The following is an 18,954-nucleotide window of genomic DNA, read 5'->3' on the forward strand; positions in this document are numbered from 1 at the left end:
CGTCAATCCTAGACAATAGTGCAGATATAGCGCCCACTATCGGCTGTGTAGGCTACCCTGAATCGGTTTTAGTCTGTTTAATAAAATAAAACATGTGTGCAGTTATTTGGCATTTTGAGACTATTTTCCATATAATTATTTCACAGTTCAAAACAAGTTTAGCACTGTATGTTAGGTCTGAGTGAGGTAACATTCAGTGGGAGTAAAATTATTTCCTAAGCATGCAGAAAGTGGGGTATAGTCTTTTCTATCTCTATCTCTTTTCTATCTCAGCAGTTGTAAGGTTGGCCCAGCAGCTGTAAGTTTGGCCCAACAGTTTTGAATTGAGGCTACAGAACAGAGTCAGTTCCAGGTTAGTGGGAATTAGGCTAGAACAAAACAAGAAAATTACAAACCTTGGAAAGAAAACAAAAGGCTACGCTTGGTTATAGGTTATGCCAACTTGGCTTGGGCCCTACAAAGTTAGCTACATGCTATCCCACACATCAAGAATTTTCCATGTAGGCCTACTACTGTGAGAAGCCTGCCTAGCCCTCGAGTCATTGAGTAATAGCCTCAAGTGGATGTTGAACTAGAGGCGGTAGTCCCGCATCCAGTTCAACATCCACTCGAGGGCTCCCCCTTGCCTTCTGTCCAGGTGCACTATACAGTCTATCTTGGAGCCCTCGAGTGGATGTTGAGCGAGATTCAAGGATGTCTCCGTCAGGGAGAGCCACTGCTCAACTGGATGCGGAAGTGTAACCAGATCTCGACAGATTCTGTGGTGGTTTGCATTTTGCCTGTACATTTCATAATATAATTTTTTTCTAACAGGCTTATATGTTGTTTTGGACTGTTTTAAAGACTTTCAATAAGAATTAACTTGACTGTTATTGTTGCAAACAATTATTTTGTATGTAGCAGTAAAGCTAGCTAGCATGCTAGCTATCAATCATAATGGGTTTGGTTACCTAGCTAACTAGTGTCGTCAACCAGATTAGCATCTGAATTCGAATTATTTTGAGTGTAATGCAGTTTGGTGACACTAACCACATTTCCATCCAGTTTTTATGGGAGTAAAGTCATACCTTTTTAAAAGAAATCATGACAGCTGTCATGGAAACAGGAAGTTTCGGTACAATTTTACAAATGCCGACACATCATTTGTTGGTTTGACATGGTGGGATCTGTTTGTGTCATTAGGTCTCTCTTGGAAAAGAGATGTTATCTCAATGAGAAAAAACCTGTATAAATAAATGTAAAATAAAAATAAAATAGTGTTCTTGGGCACAGGAACTAAGGCAACCTGCCTAAATGACTACTGACCTGTAGCACTCACGTCTGTAGCCATGAAGTGCTTTGAAAGGCTGGTCATGGCTCACATCAACACCATTATCACAGAAACCCTAGACCCACTCCAATTTGCATACCGCCCCGATAGATCCACAGTTGATGCAATCTCTATTGCACTCAATACTGCCCTTTCCCACCTGTACAAAAGGAACACCTACAGTTAAAGTCGGAAGTTTACATACACCTTAGCCAAATACATTTAAACTCTGTTTTTCACAATTCTTGAAATTTAATCCAAGTAAAAATTCCCTGTCTTAGGTCAGTTAGGATCACCAATTTATTTTAAGATTGTGAAATGCCAGAATAAAAGTAGAGAGAATGATTTATTTCAGCTTTTATTTCTTTCATCACATTCCCAGTGTGTCAGAAGTTTACATATATACTCAATTAGTATTTGGTAGCATTGCCTTTAAATTGTTTAGCTTGGGTCAAACATTTTGGGTAGCCTTCCACAAGCTTCCCACAATAAGTTGGGAGAATTTTGGCCCATTCCTCCTGACAGAGCTGGTGTAACTGAGTCAGGTTTGTAGGCCTCCTTGCTCGCACACGCCTTTTCAGTTGTGCCCACAAATGTTCTATAGGATTGAGGTCAGGGCTTTGTGATGGCCACTCCAATACCTTGACTTTGTGATGGCCTTAAGCCATTTTCCCACAACTTTGGAAGTATGCTTGGGTCATTGTTCCATTCGGAGAAGACCATTTGCGCACCAAGTTTTAACTTCCTGACTGATGTCTTGAGATGTTGCTTCAATATATCCACATAATTTTCATTCCTCATGATGTCATCTATTTTGTGAAGTGCACCAGTCCTTCCTGCAGCAAAGCACCCCCACAACATGATGTTGCCACCCCCGTGCTTCACGGTTGGGATGGTGTTCTTCGGCATGCAAGCCTCCCCCTTTTTCCTCCAAACATAACAATGGTCATTATGGCCAAACAGTTCTATTTTTGTTTAATCAGACCAGAGGACATTTCTCCAAAAAGTACGATCTTTGTCCCCATGTGCAGTTGCAAACCGAAGTTTGGCTTTTTTATGGCGGTTTTGGAGCAGTGGTATCTCCTTGCTGAGCGGCCTTTCAGGTTATGTCAATATAGGACTCGTTTTACTGTGGATATAGATACTTTTGTACCTGTTTCTTCCAGCATCTTCAAGTTTGAAGGTAGGCCTCCAACTGACTCAAATTATGTGAATTAGCCTATCAGAAGCTTCTAAAGCCATGACATCCTTTTCTGGAAATTTCCAAGCTGTTTAAAGGCACAGTCAACTTAGTGTATGTAAACTTCTGACACACTGAAATTGTGATACAGTGAATTATAAGTTAAATAATCTGTCTGTAAACAATTGTTGGAAAAATGACTTGTGACATGCACAAAGTAGATGTCCTAAGCGACTTGCCAGTGGTTGAAAAACGAGTTTTAATTTCTCCAATCTAAGTGTAGGTAAACTTCTGACTTCAACTGTATGTCAGAATACTATTCATTGACTACAGCTCAGCGTTCAACAGCATAGTGCCCTCAAAGCTCATCACTAAACTAAGGACCCTGGGACTAAACACCTCCCTCTGCAACTGGATCCTGGACTTCCTGACGGGCCGCCCCCAGGTGGTAAGGGTAGGGAACAGCACATCCACCACGCTGATCCTCAACATGGGGGCCCTACAGGGGTGCATGCTCAGTCCCCTCCTGCACTCCCTGTTCACTCATGACTGCATGGCCAGGCACGACTCCAACACCATCATCAAATTTGCTGATGACACAACAGTGGTAGGCCTGATTACCTACAATGATGAGACAGCCTTAAGGGAGGAGATCAGAGACCTGGTCTTGTGGTGCCAGGAAAACAACCTCTCCCTCAATGTGATAAAGACAAAGGAGACAAAGGAGATGATCGTGGACTACAGGAAAAGGAGGGCCGGGCACACCCCCATGTCCTTTGTGTCCACCAACAAACTATCATGGTCCAAACACACCAAGACAGTCGTGAAGAGGGCACGACAAAGCCTATTCCCCCTCAGGAGAATGAAAAGATTTGGCATGGGTCCTCAGATCCTCAAAAGTTCTACAGCTGCACCATAGAGCTTTCTGACTGGTTGCATCACTGCCTGGTATGGCAACTGCTCGGCTTCTGACCGCAAGGCACTACAGAGGGTAGTGCGTACGGCCCAGTACATCACTGTTCTCTCTGCTACCGCATGGCAAGTGGTACTGGAGTGTCAAATGAAGGTCCAAAAGGCTTCTTAACAGCTTCTATCCCCAAGCCATAAGACTCCTGAACAGCTAATCAAAGGCCCTCTTTTACGCTGCTGCTACTCTGTTTATAACCTATGCATAGTAACTTTAACTTTACCAACATGCACATTTTACCTCAATTACCCAGTGCGCACGCACATTGACTCTGTACCAGTACCCCCTGTATATAGCCTCGCTTGTTATTTTACTGCTGCTGTTTAATTATTTGTTACTTAAATTATTTATTTTATCTTAACTTTTGGTTAAGGGCTTGTAAGTAAGCATTTCACATGCGCATGTGACATAACATTTGATTTGGAACTGTTCAGAGACTGCGTGAATCAGGCCTTCTTGGTTGAATTGCTGCAAAGAAACCAATACTAATGGACACCAATAAGAAGAAACTTGCTTTGGCCAAGAAAGACAAGCAATGGACATGGAAATCTGTCCTTTGGTCTGATGAGTGCAAATCTGAGATTTTTTGTTCCAACCGTTGTGTCTTTGTGAGACGCAGATTAGGTGAACAGATGATCTCCGCATGTGTGGTTCCCACCATGAATTAGGTGTGATGGTGCTTTACTGGTGACACTGATTTATTTAGAATTCAAGGCACACTTAACCAGCATGGCTACCACAGCATTCTGCAGCGATAAGCCATCCCATCTGATTTGTGCTTAGTGGGACTATCATTTGTTTTTCAACAGGACAATGATCCAACAAGCCTCTAGGCTGTGTAAGCATGATCATATGTAGGTGAAAGTGTTTAACTTCATGGTAAGATTTTACAAATTTTAAATTGTTATAGTCAAATTCATTTTTGCAAATCACTGTAATTGAGTGACCTCAATTGTTACTATTGCTCGAAGCAAGTGGAAATGCAGGATTTCTTCAAAGTGCAATATTCAAATATTCAGGAGGAAATATCAGTACTTCATTGTAGAGTTGAGTACAGATGGAGAAACAGCATTCTTACAGGCCACTGCAATTAAAGAGAAGGCAATTCGACATAACTCCAAGTTCCAGGACACTGGAAGCGAGCCAGAAGACAAACATCCACCGATCATGTTGAATACAAACACGTAATAAGGAGAACACACAGGGGACTGAAGTTTAGAGAAGAGTCAGCCTAATGCAGGCACTCAAGAGAAACAACGCAGGACAATATGCCTAAGACTACGCAGCAGAATGTCTTTTATAATGGAGATGCAATCCGCAGTGGGCAATCAAATCAAAGTTTATTTGTCAGGTGCGCCGAATACAACAGGTGTAGACCTTACAGTGAAATGCTTACTTACAGGCTCTAACCAATAGTGCAAAAAAGGTATTAGGTGAACAATAGGTAGGTAAAGAAATAAAACAACAGTAAAAAGACCGGCTATATACAGTAGCGAGGCTATAAAAGTAGCGAGGCTACATACAGACACCGGTTAGTCAGGCTGATTGAGGTAGTATGTACATGTAGATATGGTTAAAGTGACTATGCATATATGATAAACAGAGAGTAGCAGCAGTATAAAAGAGGGGTTGGGGGGGCACACAAAGAAAAAAGTCAGGGTAGCCATTTGATTACATGTTCAGGAGTCTTATGGCTTGGGGGTAAAAACTGTTGAGAAGCCTTTTTGTGCTAGACTTGGCATTCCGGTACCGCTTGCCATGAGGTAGTAGAAATAACAGTCTATGACTGGGGTGGCTGGAGTCGTTGAACATTTTTAGGGCTTTCCTCTGATACCGCCTGGTGTAGAGGTCCTGGATGGCAGGCAGCTTGGCCCCAGTGATGTACTGGGCCGTGCGCACTACCCTCTGTAGTGCCTTGCGGTCAGAGGCCGAACAATTGCCGTACCAGGCAGTGATGCAACCGGTCAGGATGCTCTCGATGTTGCAGCTGTAGAACTTTTTGAGGATCTCAGGACCCATGCCAAATCTTTTAGTTTCCTGAGGGGGAATAGGCTTTGTTGTGCCCTCTTCACGACTGTCTTGGTGTGTTTGGACCATTCTAGTTTGTTGTTGATATGGACACCAAGGAACTTGAAGCTCTCAACCTGCTCCACTACAGCCCCGTCGACAAGAATGGGGGCGTGCTCGGTCCTCCTTTTCCTGTAGTCCACAATCATCTCAGTCTTTCTTACGTTGAGGGATAGGTTGTTATTCTGGCACCACCCGGCCAGGTCTCTGACCTCCTCCCTATAGGCTGTCTCGTCGTTGATCAGACCTACCACTGTTGTGTCTACTACAAACTTAATGATGGTGTTGGAGTGCAATAGAGATTGCATCATCAGTGGATCTGTTTGGGCGCTATGCAAATTGGTGTGGGTCTAGGGTTTCTGGGATAATGGTGTTGATGTGAGCCATTACTAGCCTTTCAAAGCAGTTCATGGCAACGGATGTGAGTGCTACGGGTCTGTAGTCACTTAGGCAGGTTGCCTTTGTGTTCTTGGGCACAGGGACTATGGTGGTCTGCTTGAAACATGTTGGTATTACAGACTCAATCAGGGACATGTTGAAAATGACAGTGAAGACACCTGCCAGTTGGTCAGCACATGCCCGGAGCACACGTCCTGGTAATCCGTCTGGCCCCGCAGCCTTGTGTATGTTGACCTGTTTAAAGGTCTTACTCACGTCTGCTACTGAGAGCGTGATCACACAATCGTCCGGAACAGCTGATGCTCTCATGCATGCTTCAGTGTTGCTTGCCTCGAAGCGAGCATAGAAGTTATTTAGCTAGTCTGGTAGGCTCATGTCACTGGGCAGCTCACGGCTGTGCTTCTCTTTGTAGTCTGTAATAGTTTGCAAACCCTGCCACATAAGACGAGAGTCGGAGCCGGTGTAGTAGGATTCAATTTTATCCCTGTATTGACGCTTTGCCTGTTTGATGGTTCATCGCAGGGCATAGCAGGATTTCTTGTAAGCTTCCGGGTTAGAGTCCTGCACCTTGAAAGCGGCAGCTCTACCCTTTAGCTCAGTGCGAATGTTAACTGTAATCCATGTCTTTTGGTTGGGGTATGTATGTATGCACTTATTGATAAAGCCAGTGACTGATGTGGTGTACTCCTCAATGCCATCGGAATCCCAGAACATGTTCCAGTCTGTGATAGCAAAACAGTCCTGTAGTTTAGCATCTGCTTCATCTGATCACTTTTTAATAGACCGAGTCACTGGTGCTTCCTGCTTTAATTTTTGCTTGTAAGCAGGAATCAGGAGGATAGAGTTGTGGTTGGATTTACCAAATGCAGGGCGAGGGAGAGCTTTGTACGCGTCTCTGTGTGTGGAGTACAGGTGATCTTGAATTTTTACCCCTCTGGTTGCACATTTAACATGTTGATGGAAATTTGGTAGAACTGATTTAAGTTTCCCTGCATTAAAGTCTCCGGCCACTAGGAGCGCCGCCTCTGGTTGAGTGGTTTCCTGTTTGCTTATTTCCTTATACAGCTGACTGAGTGCGGTCTTAGTGACAGCATCTGTCTGTGGGGGTAAATAAACAGCCACGAAAAGTATAGCTGAAAACTCTCTAGGCAAGTAGTGTGGCCTGCAATTTATCACAATATACTCTACCTCAGGCGAGCAAAATCTAGAGACTTCCATAGATTTCGTGCATCAGCTGTTGTTCACAAGTATGCACAGACCGCCCCCCTCGTCTTACCGGAGTGTGCTGTTCTATCTTGCAGGTGCAGCGTATATCCCGCTAGCTGAATATCCATGTCGTCATTCAGCTACGATTCCATGAAACATAGGATATTACAGTTTTTGATGTCCCGTTGGTAGGATATTCGTGATTGTACCTCGTCTAATTGATTGTCCAATGATTGCACGTTGGCGAGTAGTATTGACGGTAATGGCAGCTTTCCCACTCGCCTTCTCTGGGTCCTCACGAGGCATCCGGCTCTTTGTGCTCTGTACCTGCGTCGCTTCCTCTTGCAAATAACGGGAATGTCGGCCCTGTCGGGTGTTTGGAGAATGTTCTGTGCGTCCTGCTTGTTGTAGCAAAAAATCTTTGTCTAATCCGAGGTAGTGATCACTGTCCTGATATCCAGAAGCTTTTTTCTGCCGTAAGATACGGTTGCAGAAACATTATGTACAAAATAAGTTACAAATAACGCGAAAAAAAACACATAATAGCACAATTGGTTGGGCGCCCGTAAAACTGCTGCCATTTCTTCCGGCGCCATTTTATCATCAGGGCCAGCACACAAAGTAGCAAAACAGAGGAACAAAGACAACAGCACATTGAAGCAGCGAGGAATGGCTAACATTAAGCCGTAGCAAGCTACAAGAAGCCCCCCACCCACCACCAACCCAAGTGACACAACATTGAAGATGGAAGGCTCAAATTAGTATGTTTTTTAAGTGGCCTTGGGATGACGAGCAGTGATGGCATGACAATCTTAGGAGCGTTTTGACGGCCCAGCCTGTCAGTGTAACCTGTTTAGTAATTATGTTGTTTAATTAGATAGGAAGAAATGCAATTAAAAACCACACTTTTATTCCCTTAAAAGGATTCGGCAGGCTCCTTGTTTGGTACTTGTTTAAGAGACTAAGCGGTTGAATGGTCTTAGCGTTGCTGCATACCCATATCTTCATGCTTATTGCAACGGTCAAATTACAAATTGCGCTTAGCATAATAAAGGGCAAGATGTTCAAGATGAAAATTTTACGAGGATAAGTAGAGGCTCGGCAAGTAATTTACAGTATTGTAGAGAAAGAGAAATCACTTCTACTAGGCATAGGATTAAAGCAAATATTATAACTGGACACTGAGGGAATACTGTAGGGATGTTCTATGTACAGTACCTCGTTATACTACTGCTCTATAAGAAGAGTTACAGATCATTATACTCTACAGGCCAACCACTCACCAGCTAGAGAAGTCCCCAACCCACCAGTAGCCAACAATCACAGTCGCATCTGTGTAGGATTTCCCGTTGGCTGTTGTCATGTCATCCTTGACAATACCATGGTAGTTGCCGCAGGCGCTGCACACCTTGCCAGCCAGGTGGTTGTCGACAGTAACGAATAGCTCCTGGGAGATGGAGTAAGTGACACGCACACCAGAATCCCTCTCGATGACCACTGTCCTGTTGGCGATGCTGACAGACAGCTGTTTGGCTGGAGTGCTGGGAAGGGACACATTCTGACCATTCACCTGGGAGATACAGGAAGAGGACGAAGACAGTCAGTCATGTCCATTACAAAATGAGGTTACCAAAAATATCTAAATTTCTTTGCGCAAACTGCTACAGTAAATGTGCTCTGTGGAGGAGGTCTCATCCCTCATTCCTCAGCCTTACTCACCCAGGTGTTGTGCTGGCTGTTGACAGTGACATACTTGAAGAAGACGTAGACTGTAGTCACATTGGTATAGGCTCCGTTACTGCAGACATCCACCACCACCCTGAACCACTGGGCAGAGGTCTGGTCAGAGGCTACCTCATAACCCCCTTCATGCAATCGAAGGTGGTGAAGTGGGCACCAGGATGGACCATGCAGTGTCCCTGTTTGAGTTGGCATCCTCTGACCCCGTCCTTCACCCCACAGACCTCTCCGCTGGCACAGATCAGCTTCTCACACCTCACCAGCCGAGGCCTGGCACACACAGTGTCAAAGCCTTTGGTTACCACCAGTTGGCCAATCTGGAAATATAGAACAGTGCTATTCATGTACAATAGACATAGTTGGGCGATCTTTCGCCTCACCATCAGATACATGCCGTCGTAGATGCATCCGCACATTTCCATGGAGACAAACTTGTCGCCGTCAGAGACGAAGCCCACGTCACACTGGCAGCCCTCAAAGCAGCTAGAAGAGCAGGTGAAGGAGTCCACCAGGCTGGCACAGCTAGTACCACAGGTGTCGGCACATAGCTCGTAGTGGCTGTTAGCTGGGCAGGAGACAGCTGCAGGGGAATACCATGAGAGAGAGAGTTGACAGTGGATTTAAATATGCAAGACTAATACAGTATATCACTTCTACATCACTCTTTTCTGCAGGTTGGTTAAAGTAGTGTTGGATTCTAAAATTTGAGATATTTAAAGACATGATAGATCAGACACATAGTATATTAAGGAGTGAGATCTGTAGAAAGACAGAGTGGCTGTGGAATGTGCTGGGTGGACGGGAGGAGATCCCAGGATTGCTATAGGGGAGACAGATGGACATCTGTGGATTAGGCAAAGGAGGGGTTGAGGTCAGGAGGTCAGATCCCCTGAAGGGAGTAAAAAGGGTTTAGTATCCTGTTACTCTCTTCAAGTGGAACCATAAGATGTAAGGATTGGAGAGAAGGAGGACTGTCCAAAGTGGGGCTACCTGTGATGGTGAGAAATGTTTTGTTGTCTGAATACAGCTGTAACGACCCTTTGGGAAGAATTAAACTTGGTTAAGCTTCTCTAGTGTCCGTGAGTTATTTACTCTGAAAAATAAGAAACTAACAGTAGTAATTAAACATGTAAACAGGTTACAGTAATCTCATCTGATGGTTCAGACTCACAGAAGGAGCTGCTCCTCCAGGCCTGTATCTGGGCCCCAGCATACTGACAAGCGATGGCGTAAGCCTGGATGCGCTCACAGAGTCCCTCTGTCCCCGTCCATGGCACACACGTCAAACACACAGTGGGCCACGTATACTGCCGGATTCACCTTATTGTGGCAGGCCTGGAAGGGCCCGTTGTCTGCTGCCATGATGCCGCAGGAGTCTAGCCTGCCATACTGGGATGCGTTGGCATGATCACATACTGGGCACTGCCCGCCGCAGCCTCCACACACTGCCCGAGGGAGGTCCAGCACCCACACCTGCCCAAACTCATCCATGCTGCCCATTTGGTAGGCGGAAGTCGTCGTCTGGCTTGGTGTTGTAGTTGCCACAGATCTTGCTCTGGTAGGTGGAGGGAACGATGACTTTGATGTAGTACACGGTGTCATAGAGCACCCGCAGGCCGAAGTCTGTCTGGAGGATAATGTTACAACCCTACTGGGTCACCATAACCCAGCCAGCACAGAGAGAGAGGAAGGTTCACCAGCTCCACATCCACCAGTGTTGGATAGGACAAGGCCAAACAGGATCACAGAAAGGACAATTCCCAGGGCCACCACCCCTGGCGTGGACTACAGGTTATTTTAAGTATAGGAAAAATAAAATAATAATCTAAAAGTTGTTCAAAAAGATGCTCACTTACAATCACTCTCCAGCTCATCCCCTGCAAAATGCTGATGGCATAGCTGTGACAGACACAGCGATCATGTTAGTGACAGCCACCTTCCCATTGCCGTACTTTTCAATCCCTTGAGTCACGGTGAAGCCGGTCAGTCTGCCTTTGTCGTCTTCACACACCTTGGCCAGCGTGTAGACGCAGGTGCCCTGGAAGTCGAACCTGCGTCTGAATGACATGTAGTGGAGGTCGCCTGACGCCAAACACGTGGCCTGCCCAATTGGGTGGCACCCCAACACCGCGTTTACCACCTTACAGGCCTCCTCGGCACCACACTGGCCTTCTGGCAGGAGACTGCTCTGTTCTCCCCACAGGTACACTGTTCCAGACCCTGGGGGTAGAAGGTCTCCCCCTTCCTGTAGTAGTGCCCCCCGTAAGAGCAACCGCACTGTGCCAAGGGTACGCAGGCGTCACCACTCAGCAGGTAGCCTTTGTCACACTGGCAGCCCTCAGAACAGGATGTAATTAATGGAGGGTTGAATTGTAGTTTACTCCGATTAGGAGTGAAATAAAGTATATACACAATTTGTTTCGTTGAGGATTGGAAATTAAGCAAACATTTGTAGAAGCCACAATCTGGAATATTAAAGCTGATCCKCCCCCCCCCCCCCCCCCCCCCCCCAAAAAATATTATATGTTAACAGTTAATTTTATTACATCATGGCTCAGTTGGGAGTATGGCGCTTGTAACAGGGTTGTGGGTTTGATTCCTGGGACCAGCCATACAAAAAATGTATGCATGCATGACTAAGTAATTTTTATTTAACCAGAAAAAGACCCAAGGTTAGAAACTTCTTTAGCGAGGGGGACATGGCTTTGGATAAAAATGTACGCTAAACGTCATATATGATGTAAGGTAACAAAGTAACTCCGACTCACGACAGAAGCACTCGCTCCTTCAGGAATGGACGGTCACCCCTTTGCTCTGACAGGCAGCGACGTAGGCTGCTTCCGCGTCGCACACCAACGCTTGGTAACCATGATTATAACAGGCATCGAAAACAGTCCTCCAGGTACGGAGCAGGGTCCACGTTGCCATGGCACTCTTTGAAGGGGCCGGCCTTGTCTGCTATGATGCCACAGGGGGAGCTGTACGCATTATTCTCTGTGTCAGAGCAGGACTGGCATTGTGTCCCCTGGAATCCAGAGGAGCAGCCAGGCACAAGGGCCACCTGCCAGATCTCACCCAGCCAGGTGGCGTCGGGCGCGGGATGACTGTCCCTATAGTGAGGTCGTCCTGGGGCATGGCGTTGTAGTTGCCACACAGGCCGCAGACTGCCCCCTGGTAGTGGCTGGGGAGTTTGACGTACACCGTGCTGTGCCAGTCAAAGGTCAGCGTGATGCCCGCAGCAGTCTCCACCACCTCCCTTTGGCCACTGCAGAACACCATCAGCTGACTGTTCAGGCCCAGGGGCAGGGACACAAGCTGTCCATCCAACTGAGACAAAAGAGAAAGGAGAATTATATGGGAGCCTATAGATTTAATATTTTTCCATTGTTCACTAATCCAGAGCAATTCCCAATTAAATGTTAATTTCATTAAATCCGCAAGGATTAAAGACTTGAACGCTTAAATAGCTGTAACAGCACCATGTGTGGTAGAATTTAACACGTGGGGGAAAATAAACCACCACTTAGTATTAAATACCAAGAGTCTTAAAATACTAACTAACATAATTATAAATTCCTGTAAATATACAACCCCCCCATACATTCTGTCCCTATACAGCTGGGGTTCTTAAACTTTTTCAGCTTGGGACCCAAATTAGAAATTCTGTGTTTTCCTGTGACCCAAGCTTAGGAACATATGCAACTATACGTACATATTGGTACATTTTATTGCCCTTACGCCTAAAACATATGCAACATAGATAACAATATATAATGAAATAGCTAGTCATGTTTATTTCCCCCATTAACTCTTACATCTGTCTAGGTTGGAACTGTTGCTGTTAATTCAATAAATCATTTTTCATTCTGAACTGGAACAAACGGATTGATCACATCACACAGACGCATAACAGAACAGACACGCAGGCTTTTTGATAGTGCAACCCTAAGTAACAGTATAGATGATGAAAAATGATCAGGCCTACTGTAGAAATTATTGTCAAAAGAAAGTCTGAGTTGGAGCTTCTTGATGTTAAAATAGAAGTCATCTTTTTTTTCTGAACTGGAAAAAACTGACTGATCCAGGCTGTATCACATCCGGCCGTGATTGGGAGTCCCATAGGGCGGCGCACAACTATCCCAGCGTCGTCCAGGTTTGGCCGGGGTAGGCCGTCATTGTAAATAATGATTTGTTCTTAACTGACTTGCCTAGTTAAAAAAAGGTTCAAGGTTTCTCAATATAGGGGGTGCTGTTTCAACGTTAGCATTTATCGTCTCCAAATTAAACTGCCTCATACTCAATTCTTGCTCTTACAATATGCATATTATTATTAATATTGGATAGAAAACAATCTCTAGTTTCTAAAACCGTTTGAATTATGTCTGTGGGTGAACCAGAACTCTTTCTACAGCGAAACTCATGACAGGACATGCGAAGCTCTGAAAAATAGTCTCTGATCTCGGATCAGTTGAAAACTCTGTGTGTGCCCTATGGCTTGACATGAACTGCACCCGCCTTCCCCTGGATGTCAGTAACCAATGAGAAGTGGAATGGTGTCTCTACGTGTTTGTCAGAGTTTATAAAAGGGAGTGGAGTGAGATGACCCTTCCTTTTGACGCTCTCCAGGACGCAAGGGAGGACATCAGAATCGCATGCTCAAAAGCTCTCGTTATTGATCAAAGATCTATCCGTCTGTGATTTAGTTCGATATAGGTGTTAGAAACATCATAACGAAGTTATTTGAAACCGATTTATATCAGTTCATGCGAGTATATTGCTATTTTTCTGAATTTCCTTAGTATTGCGTTTGACGATTTGGGCATGTGTGTGCCGTGAAGCTATCGTTAGCTGCTAGTTCTGAAGTTGAGGAGGTCGTTTTACAACAAAGCAACGATACTTTTGGACAAAGGACACATTGCCCAAGATACTGATGGAAGCTCGTCCAAAAGTAAGAGTTATTTATGATTTTATTCCGTATTTATGTGGAAAAATTTAAACGCAGTTGTCGGACATTTTTTTGGGCACTAGTCTGGCTGTAACTCACAATGTATGTCTTGTAACGTTAATTTAAAAAATCTAAATCAGCGGTTGCATTAATAACCAATGCATCTTTCATTAGCTGTCCAACCTGTATTTTTTTAGTCAATCTAATCGATAAATAATCGTAATCATAGGTGCCTTTCCAAGATGGCGCCGGCCCGAATGCATGCCATGTTTTGACAGATTACATAGCATAACCAAGATTTGTGATGCTAAATATGCACATTTTCGAACAAACTCTATATGCATTGTGTAATATGATGTTACAGGACTGTCATCTGAAGAATTCTGAGAAGGTTAGTGAAAAAATTAATATATTTTGGTGGCGATAACGTTATCGCCCCCTTTGCCTTGATTTCATGCTGGGGTGATGTTAGCTCATGTGGTATGCTAATATAACGATATATTGTGTTTTCGCTGTAAAACACTTAGAAAATCTGAAATATTGTCTGGATTCACAAGATCTGTGTCTTTCGATTGCTGTAAGCTGTGTATTTTTCTGAAATGTTTTAGGATGAGTAGTTTGGTAATTGACGTCGGTCTCTGTAATTATTCCGGCTGCTTCCAACGCTATTTCAGATTGCAGCTGCAATGTACAACTGTGATTTATACCTGAAAAATGCACATTTTTCTAAAAGAAAATATCCTATACCATAAATATGTTATCAGACTGTCATCTTATGAAGTTGTTTCTTGGTTAGTGGCTATATATATCTTTATTTTGTCGAATTAGTGATAGCTTACTGATTGCAGGAAAAAAATGGTGGAGAAAAAAAGTTGTGTCTTTTGCTATCGTGGTTAGCTAATAGATTTACATATTGTGTCTTCCTGTAAAACACTTAGAAAATCTGAAATATTGTCTGGATTCACAAGATCTGTGTCTTTCGATTGCTGTAGGCTGTGTATTTTTCTGAAATGTTTTAGGATGAGTAGTTTGGTAATTGACGTCGGTCTCTGTAATTATTCCGGCTGCTTCCAACGCTATTTCAGATTGCAGCTGCAATGTACAACTGTGATTTTACCTGAAAAATGCACATTTTTCTAAAAGAAAATATCCTATCCATAAATATTGTATCAGACTGTCATCTTATGAAGTTGTTTCTTGGTTAGTGGCTATATATATCTTTATTTAGTCGAATTAGTGATAGCTACTGATGCAGGAAAAAAATGGTGGGGTAAAAAAAGTTGTGTCTTTTGCTAACGTGGTTAGCTAATAGATTTACATATTGGTGTCTTCCCTGTAAAACATTTTAAAAATCAGAAATGATGGCTGGATTCACAAGATCTGTATCTTTCATCTGGTGTCTTGGACTTGTGATTTAATGATATTTAGATGCTTGTATTTACTTGTGACGCTATGCTAGGCTATGCTAGTCAGCTTTTTTACTGTGGGGGGTGCTCCCGGATCCGGGATGAGTACCAACTAAAAGTTAAAAAAATATAAAAATATTTTTTTTAAACACACGGATGTAAACCAGAAAACAAAAACACAGTCCTAATGAACCGAGGTAAAGACAGTTTCAAGTTGGATATTCGACAGATATTCGCGCTTTCAAACCTCAATAGCTTTCAAACCACTCGAGCCACAGACTCCAAATAAGTGTCATGATGTTGGAAAAATTGCACACAACATTGCACAGGTATTATTTTCACGATTTGGACATTAATTCGCTTTCCAAAGCTAATAAACATGTGGAAATGTGAGCAGCATTTTGTATTCCTAGTTGAATTAGTTAGGGAACGTGAACAAAGTACAAACTTTTTTTACATTCTAATTTCAATAGCTCCTTGGTCATGTGACCTACTTGACTCAAACAAGGTTCAGAATGTCCACTGACTACCCTTCTATATTGCACACCCTTTAGTTTGTCCATTTTCATCTCACAAGATTTTACATGAATTTGTCAAAATGTAAAATGACAATAGCTCCTTGGTCATGTGACCTAATGACTTAATGACAAACAAGGTTCAGAATGTCCACTCAGTGGACCTACACATTGCACACCCTTCAGTTTGTCCATTTTCATCTCACATGATTTTACATTAATTTTTCCAAATTTAGAACGTCAATAGCTCCTTGGTCATGTGACCTAGTGACTTCAAACAAGGTTCAGAATGTCCACTCAGTGGGCCTACATACTGCACACCCTTGAGTTTGTCCATTTTCATCTCACATGATTTTACATACATTTTTCTAAATATAAGTGTAAGCTTGCAGACCTTCATTTTACTTTTTTTTTTAAGTTAACAAATGTTCCATCCTCGCAATAACCATCTTTCACATGGACACTGAAAAGATCCGCAAATGGCTGTATGTGGTATGGATCAAGGACAGGAGAGGTGTTCAGAGGTGCTTAAAGGAAGGTGCACAGGTAGGCCTCATGAAAAACAATGTTTCATATGCTCTTTTTAATCACAGTAATATGCAGTGATTTGTCAGTCAGCTTGAAAACGTGAAAGAATCCTTTTCATAGCATCACTTTCATATACTGTACATTAAGACAAATCCTTCTACGTTGAGTATTAGAACGCAGTTTACATAACCTGATAATGACTTGATACTTGATACAACAAGACACCTGCAGACAACTTACAAAATGCTATAGTGCATTTGAGGGTTCGTTTTTCTGATGAAAATAGTTATTTGATGCAGGGCCTACTATTTCTAACTGAAAAGAAAATTCCTACGACTTTTGTGAGTAAAATCCTTTTTCCAAAATTGATTTAGGTACATTTTTGTGAAGAGGTATGATGGTTGTGATATGGATCATTTAGTAGTAAAATCATTTAAGGGATCAAAACATTTCTATATTGCTTCCCCAGTATCTCCATGAACCATCAGGCCCAGTGTTTTTGGTTGACCCTGTTTGACAGAAAGAGAAGGAGGAATCGAAACACCCTGCATTCAAATTCAGGTCTTAGTTATTCCATTGTACTGGATCTAATATATATTAGCATTTTACATACATTTATAAGTGTAATAATGTTTTATGACATACTGTGAAAAACTCTCTTGGCCGCTGGCTCTGTCACTTTCAGACATGCGCAGAGCAGACTGAAAGGGGAAGGGTAGCTCTTGACTTGAACCACAGGGGTTCTCTGTAGAGAGAGAGAGTAATCCAAAAGGCAGACACACCCCTTGACTTCAATTGGCACCCTTGACTAGAGGTCAACCGATTATGATTTTTCAATGCTGATACCGATTATTGGAGGACCAAAAAAAGCCGATACCGATTAATCGGACGATTTTTAAAATGTATTTGTAATAATGACAATTACAACAATACTGAATGAACCCTTATTTTAACTTCATATAATACATCAATAAAATCAATTTAGCCTCAAATAAATAATGAAACATGTTCAATTTGGTTTAAATAATGCAAAAACAAAGTGTTGGAGAAGAAAATAAAAGTGCAATATGTGCCATGTAAGAAAGCTAACGTTTAAGTTCCTTGCTCAGAACATGAGAACATATGAAAGCTGGTGGTTCCTTTTAACATGAGTCTTCAATATGCCCAGGTAAGAAGTTTTAGGTTGTAGTTATTATAGGAATTATTGGACTATGTCGCGGAGTGTCTAAAAGAAAACTCCAGAAAAAATATCTGGTAAACCGCAAAGCACATGGGCATCTCCCTCTCGCGCAGCTGCCAAACTGAGCAGACACCGCTGCTAAGCAGAGAGCACACCGAACAGAGACCGCAGTTGCACTTGGCCAAATTAAGTCATTAAATAATTATACATTTACTCTGACACGATTCCCAACATTAACAGGTCCGCGACCCATACTTTAAGGCTGCTATACAGCAACACTCACCAGTACCTTGAAGGGGGTAGACCCTGCTGATGGTGAAGATGACAATCTTAGCGTAGGCCACGATCTTGCTCCCGCGGTGGTCATTCTGCACCGTCACCTTGAACAGCAACAGGCCCGGCTTCTGGGTGCACAGCGCCACCAGCTGGTACACACAAGTCCCCTGGTAGCCAAACCGGTGCCCGTTGAAGGTACAGTTGAAGTCGGAAGTTTACATACACCTTAGCCAAATAGATTTAAACTCAGTTTTTCACAATTCCTGACATTTAATCAGAGTAAAAATTCCCTGTTTTAGGTCAGTTAGGATCACCACTTTATGAAATGTCAGAATAAAAGTAGAGAGAATTATTTATTCAGCTTTTATTTCTTTCATCACATTCCCAGTGGGTTGGCAGTTTACATACACTCAATTAGTATTTGGTAGCATTGCCTTTAAATTGTTTAACTTGGGTGAAACGTTTCATGTAGCCTTCCACAAGCTTCCCACAATAAATTGGGTGAATTTGGCCCATTCCTCCTGACAGAGCTGGTGTAACGGAGTCAGATTTGTAGGCCTCCTTGCTCACACACGCTTTTTCAGTTCTGCCCACAAATGTTCTATAGGATTTAGGTCTGGGCTTTGTGATGGCCACTCCAATACCTTGACTTTGTTGTCCTTAAGCCATTTTGCCACAACTATGGAAGTATGCTTGGGGTCATTGTCCATTTGGAAGACCCATTTGCGACCAAGCTTTAACTTCCTGACTGATGTCTTGAGATGTTGCTTCAATATATCCACATCATTTTCCTGCCTCGTGATGCCATCTATTTTGTGAAGTGCACCAGTCCCTCCTGCGGCAAAACACCTCCACAACATGATGCTGCCACCCCCGAGCTTCACGGTTGGGATGGTGTTCTTTGGCTTGCAAGCCTCCCCTTTTCCCTCCAAACATAACGACGGTCATTATGGCCAAACAGTTCTATTTGTGTTTCATCAGACCAGAGGACATTTCTCCAAAAAGTACGATCTTGTTTCCCATGTGCAGTTGCAAACCGTAGTCTGGCTTTTTTATGGTGGTTTTGGAGTTGTGGCTTCCTCCTTGCTGAGTGGCCTTTCAGGTTATGTCAATATGACTGGTTTAACTGTGGATATAGATACTTTTGTACCCGTTTCCTCCAGCCTCTTCACAAGGTCCTTTGCTATTGTTCTGGGATTGATTTGCACTTTTCGCACCAAAGTACGTCATCTCTAG

This window comes from Salvelinus sp. IW2-2015, unplaced genomic scaffold (assembly GCF_002910315.2).
Source record: "Salvelinus sp. IW2-2015 unplaced genomic scaffold, ASM291031v2 Un_scaffold1168, whole genome shotgun sequence".
Taxonomy (NCBI): domain Eukaryota; kingdom Metazoa; phylum Chordata; class Actinopteri; order Salmoniformes; family Salmonidae; genus Salvelinus; species Salvelinus sp. IW2-2015.